Source organism: Saimiri boliviensis, chromosome 12, assembly GCF_048565385.1.
Source record: "Saimiri boliviensis isolate mSaiBol1 chromosome 12, mSaiBol1.pri, whole genome shotgun sequence".
In the NCBI taxonomy this organism is placed as follows: domain Eukaryota; kingdom Metazoa; phylum Chordata; class Mammalia; order Primates; family Cebidae; genus Saimiri; species Saimiri boliviensis.
In genome coordinates this window covers 55,646,745-55,659,658 of record NC_133460.1, presented here as the reverse complement: position 1 = coordinate 55,659,658, position 12,914 = coordinate 55,646,745, and the positions used below count along the sequence as shown (strand labels likewise).

The window sequence follows — 12,914 nt, the reverse complement described above, 5'->3', positions numbered from 1 at the left end:
TAAAAGCCTTTTGTATAGCAAAAAACAAAAACAATAAACAAATAAAGCCATAACCTACAAAATAAGAGAAAATTATGTACAAATGATCCATATGGCAAGAGATTAACAACCAAAATATATAAGGAACTCAATAGAAAAAATAATATTATTAATAATCAGATTTTTTAATGGGCAAAAGATCTGAATAGATATTTCTCAAAAGAAGACATACAAATGGCCAATAGATATATGAAAAAAATGTTCAGCATTGCTAATCATCAAGGAACTGCAAATCAAAATTTCGATGAATGATCAACTTGCCTCAGTTAAAATGGCTATTATCAAAAAGATGCAAAATAACAGATGCTGGTAAAAATGCAGGGAAAGGGGAACATTCATGCATTTATGGTGGGAATTAAAATTAGCACAGCCACTATAAAAAAAAGTTATAAACAATAGAACTACCATATGATCCAGAAATCCCACTGCTAGGACTGCTAGGTATACATCTAAAAGAAAGGAAACGAATACATGCAGAGATGTCTGCACTCCCATGTTTGTTGCAGAACTATTCACCATAGCCAAGATGTGGAATCAAGCTAAATGTCCACCAACAGATGAATGGTTAATGTGTTCTAGATACACAATGGAATATTATTCAGCCATAAAAAGGATAAAGTCCTGTCATTCTGCAGCAACATAGATGGAACTGGAGGATACTATGTTAACTTAAATAACCCAGGCACAAAAGACAAATACTGCATGTTATAATTCGTATGTGGGAACTAAAATACTTATGCCATGAAGCTAAAAAGTAGAATAGTGGTTAACAGGGGTTGAGAATGGTAGAGAGGAGAAAAGGATGAAGAAAAGTTGGCTGATAGCTACAAAAATATAGTTATATAGACTAACTTCTAGTGTTTGATAGCAAATAGCTACAAATACAAGTCAAATTTTGGTTAAAAAATGTATAAAAAGAAAATAAGGGGAGATCCACCACCTTGTCTCCCCAACTGCCTGGGACACAGACACAGCTTCAGTTCTTTCAGGAATTAGGAACCTGGTGAAGTATTCAGCTGTGCATGGAGCTGATGTATGCTGAATATGCAAAGGTAATATTTAGGACTTGAATGTCTAGGTGTGGACTGGAAACATGAAGGTTAACTTATAAAGGAGAAAAAAAGGACATTACATTAAATTGGTCAAGAGTGCTACAGTAAAGCTCAATTTAAAAAATAATTACCAGGGGTTCTGGACAAGATGGCCAACTAGACACAGCCAGGAAGCACTGCTGTCTCCAAGAACAACCAAAGATTGAGTAAACTAACATACTTTGAACAGATCTTCAAAGAGAAAACACCAAGAGTCAAAAAAGAGGTGAGGCAGACACCAAGGCTGAATTAGGAGGAAGCTGGGAACCCTGCATAGATTTGCCAAGTGCCAGGGACAATTCCTGGCCCCAAATGGCTCCTAGAGAAGAGGCAAAAATCCATCCACAAGTACAGATACTGTACAGGGCACTGGCCCCCTAAAAGCACCCAAAATCAAAGCCAATTGACTACACTCAACTTATGCTACAGTTAAAGAAACAGCAGCCCTTTCAGATGAGAAAGAATTCATGCAAGAAATCTGACAATTCAAAAGTCAGAATGTCCCCTTCCTACCAAATGAGCACCCTACCTTCCAAGCAATGGTATCCAATCAGTTTGAAATGACTAAAATGACAGATACAGAAATTATTATAGATGGCAAGAAAGCTCATTGAGATGAAGAAGAACATTCAAACCCAATCCAGGAATTCAAGGAATATAATAAAATGATCCAAGAGCTAAAATACAAAATAGCCATTTAAGAAAGAATCAAACTGAAATTTATATAATTGAAAAATTCGCTACAAGAATTTCATAATACAATCAGAAGTATTAACAGCAGAATAGACCAAGTCATAGAAGGAATCTCAGAGCTTAAAGACCAGTTCTTTGAATTAGTCAGATAAATTTTTTTAAAAAAGAATTTTTTTTTAATGAACAAAACCTCTGAGAAATATAAGATTATGTAAAGAGACCAAACCTACAAGTCATTGGCATTATCATGAATCCAGGAACATTTATCCAATCTCCTAAGAGACGTTGGCATGCAAATTCAAGAAATATCAAGAACCCCTGCAAAATACAAGATGACAATCCCAAGGAACATAGTTATCAGAATCATCAAGTTAATGCAAAATTAAAAAATAAAATCTTAAAGGCAGCTAGAGAGAAGGACCAGTTCATTTACAAAGGGAATCCCAAAGCAATGGATTTCTCAGCAGAAACCTTACAAGCCAACAGACATAGGGATCCTCTTTCCAATATCCTTTAAAAAAAAAAAAAGAAATTTATACCAAGAATTTCATGTTCTGCCAAACTAAGCTTAATAAATAAAGAAGAAATAAAGTCCTTCTCAGGCAAGTAAATACTAAGGGAATTCGTTACCACTAGGCCAACCTTATAAAAGGTCTTTAACAGAGCGCTATACATGGAAACAAAAGAATGATACCCGCTATCACCAAAACACACTTAAGCACATAGCCCACAGACACTCTAAAGCAATTACACAATCAATTCTACAAAATAACCAGCTAACAACATGATGACAGGGTCAAAATCTCACATATCAATAATAACCCTGAATGTAAACAGTCTAAACACCCAACTTAAAAGGCACCCCACTTATCCAACTGGATAAAAAGATAAGGTCCAACTCTGCCATTTTTGAGGGATCCATCTCACATGTAATGGCATCCACAGGCTAAAAGCAAAGGGATCAATCATGCAAACAGGAAAGGAAAAAGAGCACTAGTCACTATTCTTATATCAGATAAAGCAAACTTCAAACTATCAACAACATAATGATAAAGGTTTCAATTCAACAAGAAGATTTAACCATCATAAACATATATGTACCCAACATTGGAGCACTCAGATTCATAAAACAACTACAGAAAGACCCATACAATAATAATATAAGACTTTAACACTCCACTGACAGACTCTACTGACATATCATCAAGGCAGAAAACAAACAACAAAAATCTGGATTTAAACACGATGCTCAACCAATTGGACCTAATAGACATTTACAGAATACTGCACCCAACACCAATAGAATATATTCTTCTCATATGCACATGAAATATATTCTAAGGTCAACCACATGCTCAGTCATAAAGGATGTCGCAATAAATTCCAAAAAGTTGAAATCATACCATGCACACCCTTGGACAACATCATAATAAAACTAAAAATCAATACCAGGAAGATCTCTCAAAATTAGATAAATACATGAAAACTAAACAACTTGCTCCTGAGTATCTCTTGCATAAACAATAAAATTAAGACAGAAATTAAAACATTTTTTGAAATTAATGAAAATGGAGACATAACTTAACCAAAATCTTTGGGATATAGCTAAAACGGTGTTAAAAGGAGAAAACTTATAGTGCTAAACGCCTTCATTAAGAAGCTAGAAAGACCTCAAGTTAACAGTCTAACACCATACCTAAAGGAAATTAAAACAAACAAACAAAAAAGTAGCTGGGCATGGTGGCACATGCCTGTAATCCGAGCTACTCAGGAGGCTGAGGCAGGAGAATTGCCTGAACCCAGGAGGCGGAGGTTGCGGGGAGCCGAGATCGCGCCATTGCACTCCAGCCTGGGTAACAAGAGTGAAACTCCGTCTCAAAAAAAAAAAAAAAAAACAAACAAGCTAGCAGAGAAATAAATAATTAAATTTAGAGAAAATCTAAATGAAATTGAGATGTAAAAATCCAAGCAAAAGATCAATGAAACCAAGACCTGTTTCTTCAAAAGAATAAAAAAAATTGATAGACCTCTATCTAATCATGAAAAAAAAAAGATGTAAATAAGCAAAATCAAAAGTGACAAAGATAACATTACAACTGATACCACAGAAATGCAAAAGATCCTCAGAGACTATCGTGAACACCTTGATGCACAGAAATTAGAAAATCTACAGGAAATGGACAAATTCATGGAAATATGCAATCTCCCAAGACTGAACAAGAAGAAAGTGAAAACCTGAACTGTTACTGTTTTAGTAACACATTCAAATTGAATTAAAAAACAAACAAACAAACAAAAACTACCAACCAAAGAAAGCTCCAGATTTGGTAGATTCTCAGGCAAATTTTACCAGGCATACAAAGAAAAATGGGTACCAATCCTACTGAAACTATTCCAAAAAAATCAAGGAGAAGGGGCTATTGCCTTACTCATTCTACAATGCCAGTACCAGCCTGTAGCCTCCAGAATAAAGTCTACTTAATCTTGGTGAATGAACATCAAAAAGCTAATTCATCAAGATCAAATAGGCTTTATTCCTATGACATGAGGTTTGTTCCATATATGTAAATCAATAAATGTGATTCATCACATAAACAGAATTAAAACCAAGAGCCATAGGATCATCTCAATACATGCAGAAAAAGCTTTAGATAAAATCCAACATCTCTTCACGATAAAAAACACTCAACAGACTAGGTACTGAAAGAACATACTTCAAAATAATAAGAGCCATCTATGACAAAACCATAGCCAACATCATACTAAAGAGAGAAAAACTGAAGGCATTCTCCCAGAGAACTGGAACAAGACAAATATGTCCACTCTCACCACTTCTATTCAAAATAGTACTGGAAGTCCTAACCAGAGCAATCAGTCAAGGGAAGGAAACAAAAGGCATCCCAATAGACAAAGACGGAGTCAAACTATCTTCTCTGACGAAATGATTCTACACCTGGAAAACCCTAAAGACACTGCCAAAAGTTTCAAAAAATTCATAAACAACTTACCAAAAAAAAAGTGTGGCGAGGCAGGGATTTTAGTAAAGTTTCAGGAGGAAAAATCAATGTACAAAAATCAGCAGCGTTTCTACAAACAATGTCCAGGCTGAGAGTGAAATCAAGAAAACAATCCCACTTTGTATGATTTCTTTATAATCACTACAAAGAAAATAAAATACCTAGTAAACCAGCTAACTAAGGGGGTGAAAAATCTCTACAAGGAGAAATTCAAAACATGGTTGAAGGAAATTAGAGATGACATGAATAAATGAAAAAACATTCCATGCTCATGGATTAGAATAAGCAACATAAAAATGGTCATAGTGCCCAAAGCAATTTATAGATTCAATGCTATTTCTATCAAACTGCCATTATCATTCTTCACAGAATTAGAAGAAACTATTCTAAAATTCACATGAAACCAAAAAAGAGCTCAAATAGCCAAAACAATCCTAAGCAAAAAGAACAAAACTGGAGGCACCACACTACCAGACCTTAAACTATATTGTAAAGCCACAGTACCCAAAACAGCTTGTTGCTGGTACAAAATCATACACATAAATGGAAGAGAAAAGAAAATATAGACATAAAGTGGCACAACTACAACCATCTGATTTTTGACATGGCTGATAAAAATAAGAAATGGGAAAAGGACTTTCTATTCAATAAATGGCGCGGGGATAACTGTCTAGCCATATGTAGAAAACTGAAGCTAGACCACTACTCTTCACTACATGTAAGATATTAACTCAAAATGAATTAAATATTTAAATGTAAAACCTCACACTATAAAAATCCTAAAAGACAACCTAGAAAATATTCTTCATGACATAGCCTTGGCAGAGAATTTTTGATTATGTCCCCAAAAACAATTGCAACAAAAACAAAAATAGACAACTGAGAACTAATTAAACGTAAGAGCTTCTGTACAACAAAGAAACTATCAACAGAGTAAACTACCTACCTAAAGAATGGAGGCAGATATTCGTGAACTATGCATCCAACAAAGACCTAATATCCAGAATCTATAGGGAACTTAAAAATATCAACAAGCAATAAACAAATAAACTCATTTAAAAATTGGAAAAGGACATGAACAGACATGTCTCAAAAGACAACATACAACAAACATATGAGAAAATGTTCACCATCACTAATCATTACAGAAATTCAAATGAAAATCACAATGGAAAACCATCTCACACGAGTCAGAATGGCTATTATTATTACAAAGTCAAAAAAAAAAAAAAAAAAGCCTGCGAGGCTGTGGAGAAAAGCAACCACTGTGAAAATGAAAATTAGTCCAGCCATTGTGGAAAGCAGTCTGTAGATTTCTCAAAGAACATAAAGCAGAGCTACCAGTCAACCCAGTAATCCCATTCCTGGGTATATACCCAGAACAAATTAATTGTTCTACTAAAATGACACAGGTACTTGTATGTTCATTGCTGTGCTATTCACAAGAGTAAAGAGATGGAATCAACCCAGGTGCCCATCCATGGTAAACTGGATAAGGAAAATGTGGTGTATCTTTACCTTAGAATGCTACACAGCTGTAAAAATAATGAAATCATGTTATTTGCAGCAACATGGATACAGCAGGAGGCCATTATCTTAAACAAAATAATATAGGACCAGAAAACCAAATATTACATGCTTTTACTTATAAGTTGGAGCTAAGAACTGAGTACACATAGACATAAAGATAGAAACAACGATCAACACTGGGGACTACTAAAGAGGTGAGGGGAAGAATGGTGTGGGCTGAAAAACTACCTACTGGGTACTATGTTCACCACCTAGGTGATGAGATCATCTATACCCCAAACCTCAGCTTCACGCAATAGACCCATGTAAGCAAACCTGCACATGTACCCCTCCGAATCTAAAATAAATGGTGAAGTTTTTATTTTAAAAAAAGCAGGCAGAAAATAAGCATAATGTGTAAAACATACCTTTTCCTTGATTTCTTTTATAATTAAAAATTTATATTTTGCAAGAGACAATTCACTAAAAAAAAAAAAGCAAATTGATACCTTTTTTTAAAGTTATCATTACTAATAAAGAAATGCAAATTAAAGACACAGTGGAGATTAATTTTCTAACATTGGAAAAGGATGAGCTTCCCCAGTGCTGAGGATGTTGTGGTGAAACAGGCTTTCACAGAGTCCTAAGGGAATTTATACTGATATCATCATTTTGGAAGTCATTTTAGCAATACAAATTAGTAACCTTAAAACAGTTCATATACATTGACTAGTTCCATTTTGTTTCACCAGAGAAAACCTAAATGTTTAATATCACAGATATGCTTGAGGGCAGTATCTATTAACCACAAGATGGGCCATTACGAAACTGTTATGTTTTTTAAGAGTTCTTAATGCATGGAAAATGGTTATGATATAATGCTAGTTTAAAAGAGAATATAAATTATATTTTCAATAATATGAATAGAAGGACAGAAATAGATCAAAATGTCAATAGTAACCATCTAAAAGTAATGAAATAAGGGTGATTTCTATTCGTTCTCTCTTACATGTTTTATATATTCTTCTGCAGTAAGCATGCTTAGCTGTTAAAATATAAAACTAAGGCCAGGCCCAGAGGCTCACACCTGTAATTCCAGCATTTTGGGAGGCTGGGGCAGGAGGATTGCTTAAAGCAAGGAGTCTGAGATCAGCTTCAGCAACAAAACAAGATCCTGACTCTACAAAAAAATTTTAAATTTTAGCCAGGTGCCGTATCATGTGCCTGTAGTCCTAGCTACTCAGAAGGCTAAGGCAGAAGGATCACTTAAATCCGGGAGTTTGGGGCTGTAGTGAGCTACAATCAAGCCAGCGCCCTTCAGTCTAGTTTACAGAATGAGACCCTGTCTCTAAAAAATACATAATAATAAATATATAAAGTTAAAAATGTAAAGTCCCAAAGTTAAAAAAATGAGGAAATGTTCCAGATTTTAAAAGGCAAAGGAGACATGATAATTAAATGCAATTTGTGATCCTGGGTTGGATCCTTTGCTAGAAAAAGAACGTTAGTACAACAAAGGGAGAAATTTGAATAAGGTCTTCAGATGAGATAACAGTATTGTATCAATGTCTGATCATTGTACTTTGATTATATAAGCTGTTAATACATAGAACATCTGGGAGAAGGACGTATAAGAAATAATTGTACTAATTTTCCAACAGTATGAAATTAATTCAAAACGAAAGTTTAAAAATAATAGTGCCTGAAGTCTAGTAAAACTCTACCGTGTAATAATCAAAATGTTCATCAACTGATGGCAATTAACAAAATAGAGCATGTCCTTACCTACTATAGATCCTTTTTGGAGATGAATAACTAACAGAATGGTGCTCATCTCTAAAAAGAAGCGAAGTATTGGCATAGGCTATAATATGATAAACCTTGAAAACATGCTACATGAAAGACCCCAGGCACAAAAGATCACACTGTATGATTGCATTTATGTGAAGTACCCAGAATGGACCAATACATATATAGAGAAAGTAGATTAGTACTTGACAGGGGTTGGGGCTCAAGGGGAATGGAGAGTGACTGCTCATGGATATGAGTTGGCTTATGAGGTTGACAAAAAAGTTCTCAGATTAGATAGTGGTGACAGTTATATTAGCCTGTAAATAAATATACTAAAAACTTCTTAGCTGCTATACATTAAGTGGATAAATTTTATTGTGTGTATTATACCCCATTAAAGTTGTGTTTCTTTTTAACAGTGCCTGGTGCATAGCAAATCCTCTAAAAATGTGGCCAATGATGATGATGTCATAATCGTTAGTACTACCACTACTGTTGCTTTAGTTTTCTTCTCACTGGCTTTTCCAGCATTAACTTGTAAAGCTTAAAAATAGGCCATGGGAGAAAGAATGAATTATTTGTTAACTGTCTTCTTCTGTCCGCTGGAGAACCAAAAAGTCTCCCTCAACCTTAACTAAGGAAAGGCCAAAAGTCAAAAGAAGACCCATTTCAGTTGTAATCACCAGTGAAGATGCTAGAAAACAAAGGCAAAGTATGACCCTGAAATGAGAAATGAATCTAACTTTTGTAGATTGATTTTGTCTTTCTACTTATTAAATGACCAATTAAGATTTATTTTTTCAATTTTCAAAGGGTTTCACTCCTGCCACGCATCCTTCTTTAGCCCTCAATTCATCAAGGAAGAAATACTGCAGGTGTGTTGGAAAGGTAACAGATTGACCAGGCTGACAAAACTTGAGAGTTTTCATAGAAAAAGGCCTGAGGAAAACTCTAAAGGTCTTTGCATGCCAGGAAGGAAGAGCTTATCACATATATAGGTGGTACCTTGTGCAAGCCCAAATTCTATTCCTTGTTGCTTGCAGATCATCCTGTACCACCAGGTTTGGCTTTGAACTACAAGTAGAAACGCTGAAGCCGAGTGAACATTACCTTCTCTCAGATGTCAACATAGGCTCAGAGGACCAGGGCTGCCATTAATCTAAAGAACCTCCTAACACAGTATTCGGCTTGGATTTATGAGAGGCCTTTGAGGCTTGCTAATGTTGGTAATGACCCCAAGTCCCTGATTATTGTGAATGAAGCAAAGCCAAAGAAAATGATGCTGAAGGCTGAGCACAGGTGGAGTTAGCCCTGTAGTGTCACAATCAAAACTTACAACAACTGTTCCAATTTGCAAGACCTTTACATAGCTTCTATGAAATTAATAAATGCCATAAAGGTCTCTTCAAGAGGAAGCTTTGATATTTTGGGAGGAGACGGAGTAGGGAGAAGATCAAATGAAATTGCACTCTGGCGCTTCATTCTTAACTAATTTGTTCTGAATATCCTCCAGTCATACATGTGAGATATGACATCTGAGGGCAAAGGGCTACAGTTCAGAGATAAAACAAGTTGAAAGTATTTAAAGTACTTGCCAAGGAGAAGCACTCATCTGATAAAAATTTAGACAGGAAGGATGCCAAAGACCAGGAGAGACACAACTGAGAATTATGATGAGGTGACTGCTTCTCCAGCTGTTAGACTTGTCAATGATGTGAAGATGCCAGATTTTAACTCAAATGCAATGTCATCCCAAGAGCTGACTCTATTTACATGTGTGGTTTTTATTAAGAAAGCACTAGGACTTAGTCCTAGCTATAAATATCTTACAAATAGCCATTTCAAGATATAAACTTGTTGGTTGGTTGGTTTCCTCATCAAAAATATAACTGAAGTAGGAGGAAGAAAATACAATTTCGCACCTTCACCATCTCTCTATTAAACAGTCAGTGGGGTATACTTAAGCTGAAGTGGTGGGCCTGGTGGCAGACATTACCTGAAGAAGAGGGGGTGTTAATTGTCTTGAGAAGGGCAAATATTTTCATATTAGTCTTTAGTGGTCCTACAAGAAAACAAGGAAAAAGAATGGCACTTCTCCTCCATAATTTTGGAATGTCAAACCAGAGCACGATTCTGCATTATCAAAACACTAGTCATATAGACCTGGGCACACATAAACTACACAAATGTGGACAACACTGGGATTCTTCTGTTTGCTTAAAATATATAAGAGAAATATATAAAAAGAAAGTTTGAAATATTTTTAAGAGAGGGGAAAATAAAGGTGAGGGCCATGGAAGCACATCCCCTCAGTGAAGAGATGACAAGGAAGTAGGTGAAGGAAAAATAGATATTTGAAAGCTAATACAATTCTCATTATTATATGACTTTTAACTTTCCTTCAAATCATCATTTTCCCTATTATAATCCACAAAACTGACCATTTGAGTCTGTTCATTGCCTTGGAAGACAAGAAACCTACATAACACCCTACCACCAATACACAGTTAAAGAAGAGAGGGAATCTTTATTTTAGACCATTAAAAAGTCATTATGACAATATCAATACCACCTTCTCCTTGTTATGCCTGCCAATCCAGTGCTCTTTCACTTTTAGCAGAGTATAGCCAGACCTTTTGAAACGCTGACTTATTAGTCATACATGCAAATTCTTCTTGGTGTGATAAATACCCCAACACCCATATGATCCAAAAGGCAATGTCCCCAAAGAAAGCATCAGCCTGGTAACTCAGAAAATTCTTGACTTCTTTACAAGGATAACTTTGCCTATGTCTCTTTTGCTTACAAACACTAGAGTTTGAAATGTAATAATCAAGACCCAAAAAGCTTCAAAAACACACTGAATCAGAATAGAGTTTTATAATACTTTCGATTCCAACCAGATAAACAGGAATCACTTTCATACCCTCCTCCACCCAAATGAAACAACTAAAACATTGAACAAAATATATGAAAGACATTGTATATACAGCAACATAGGACAGTGTGTCCTAATATAGGGAAAACAAATAAGATATTCTCAAGCATTGCTTTAGTTTGTTGCCTGGAGAGAATTTCTAGGTGACAACACAGAACAGGGGGACCCAGGTGGAGCTTAGTCTCTCTGAATTGAGAAGACAGAGCTGGGAGGGTTAGATGACTAAACTCAATAGGCCGATTACTGGAGCAGATAGAGCTATATCAAAAAAGCTCTGGAAAGTTGCCGAGAGTTCCTGCAAGTCTTCAGCTGCGTACTAGTCAGGGGATATATGTGAGGCAATTACACGAGCCTTTAGAAAAGAGCTAGAAGAAAACTACCTGAAAGGACCAGAGGAAACAATCCTCAGACATTATACAGACCTGGGAATAGTTCATATTCCCACCACCTAGAGTGGAAAATCTAGTAAACCATGGTGCATTGAGTACAAGATCCAGAAGGGTATATTGGCTCTATATAGTGGGGGCAAAATTAGCTGTATATTAAGGCTGTTCTGTTCCAACTAACAAGTCTTGAAAGGCAGTAAGTTAAAAAGTAAATAAGTAAAATAAAAGGCAGGTAAACTGGAAAAGAAAAAAAAAACAGTCTCTGTTAGCAGGCAGCATAATTGTCTATATAAAACACTTCAAGGAGTTGATAAAAGAACTCCTAAAATTAATAAGAAAGTTCAGTAAGGTGTCAGGACACAAATTAACACAAACACATCGATTATATTTTCTATATACTGGAAATGGAAAGGTGGAATCTGAAATAACTAATGTAATACCATTTATAATTATCAAAAATACATAAAACACTTAGGTATAAATCTAATAAAGCACATATGGAATTTATATTAAAAATTACAAAATTCTGAAATTTTATAATTTTAAGTGAAATTAATTTTAAAAGACCTAAATACTAAAAGAGACATACCATGTTCATGATTTGCAAGACTCAATATACTGTCAAATTGTCATAGAAAAATATTTTTCCTATAAGATTTATAGGCTTAATGCAATGTCTATCAAAATCTCAACAAGATTCTTTATAGACATGAAAAAACATTCTTGAATTTATATGAGAAAGAAAAGGAAGAATCAAGTGGGAGAAATCTCTCTTCTCAAAGTCATGGCTTATTATTTATGTCTAATAAGAGTATAGTATTGGTGGCAAGATAGATACATTAGTCAATGAAGCAGTATATAGAACCCCAAAAAGTTCTACACAAATATGGTCAATTATTTTTTAATAAAAGAACAAACAATTCAATGGAAGAGAAAGAGACTTTACAATAAATTATGCTGGGGCAACTGGACATTCATCAGCAGAACAAAAGAAAACGTAAGATAAGAAATTAAAAGAACCTACATCTAAACCTCACACTTCATACAATTTTAGCACAAGAGATTATCCACTTACTATATGAAAGATACTGTGACATTGTTAAGAAAGATACAAAGACAAAGAATATTTTCTGGGCCAAAATAAAGTTAGAAGTCAGTGACAGAAAAGTAACTGCAAATCCCAAAATATTTAGAAACAAAATATTAAATGGAAAGATAACTCTAAGTCCAAAAAACTTAAATTAGAAAATATTTTAAATGAATTCCAAATTAAAACATAACATATCAAAATTGTGGGATGCAACAAAATATTACTCAGAGAAAACTTTTATTATTAGCGGTCATAATAGAAATAAAAAGAAAGATCCCAAATCAATGATTGCATTTCCACCTTTATAAACTATAAAAGAGGAAATTAAACACTAAGTGATGGAGAAATAATAATAAAGTA

General features: G+C 34.8%; 1 protein-coding gene across 4 annotated transcripts in view; it reads right to left on the bottom strand.

The window, feature by feature from the left end:
* LRMDA (leucine rich melanocyte differentiation associated) overlaps positions 1-12,914 on the bottom strand; it is a 1,103,079-nt gene that overhangs the window by 46,493 nt on the left and 1,043,672 nt on the right. The window lies entirely within an intron of this gene.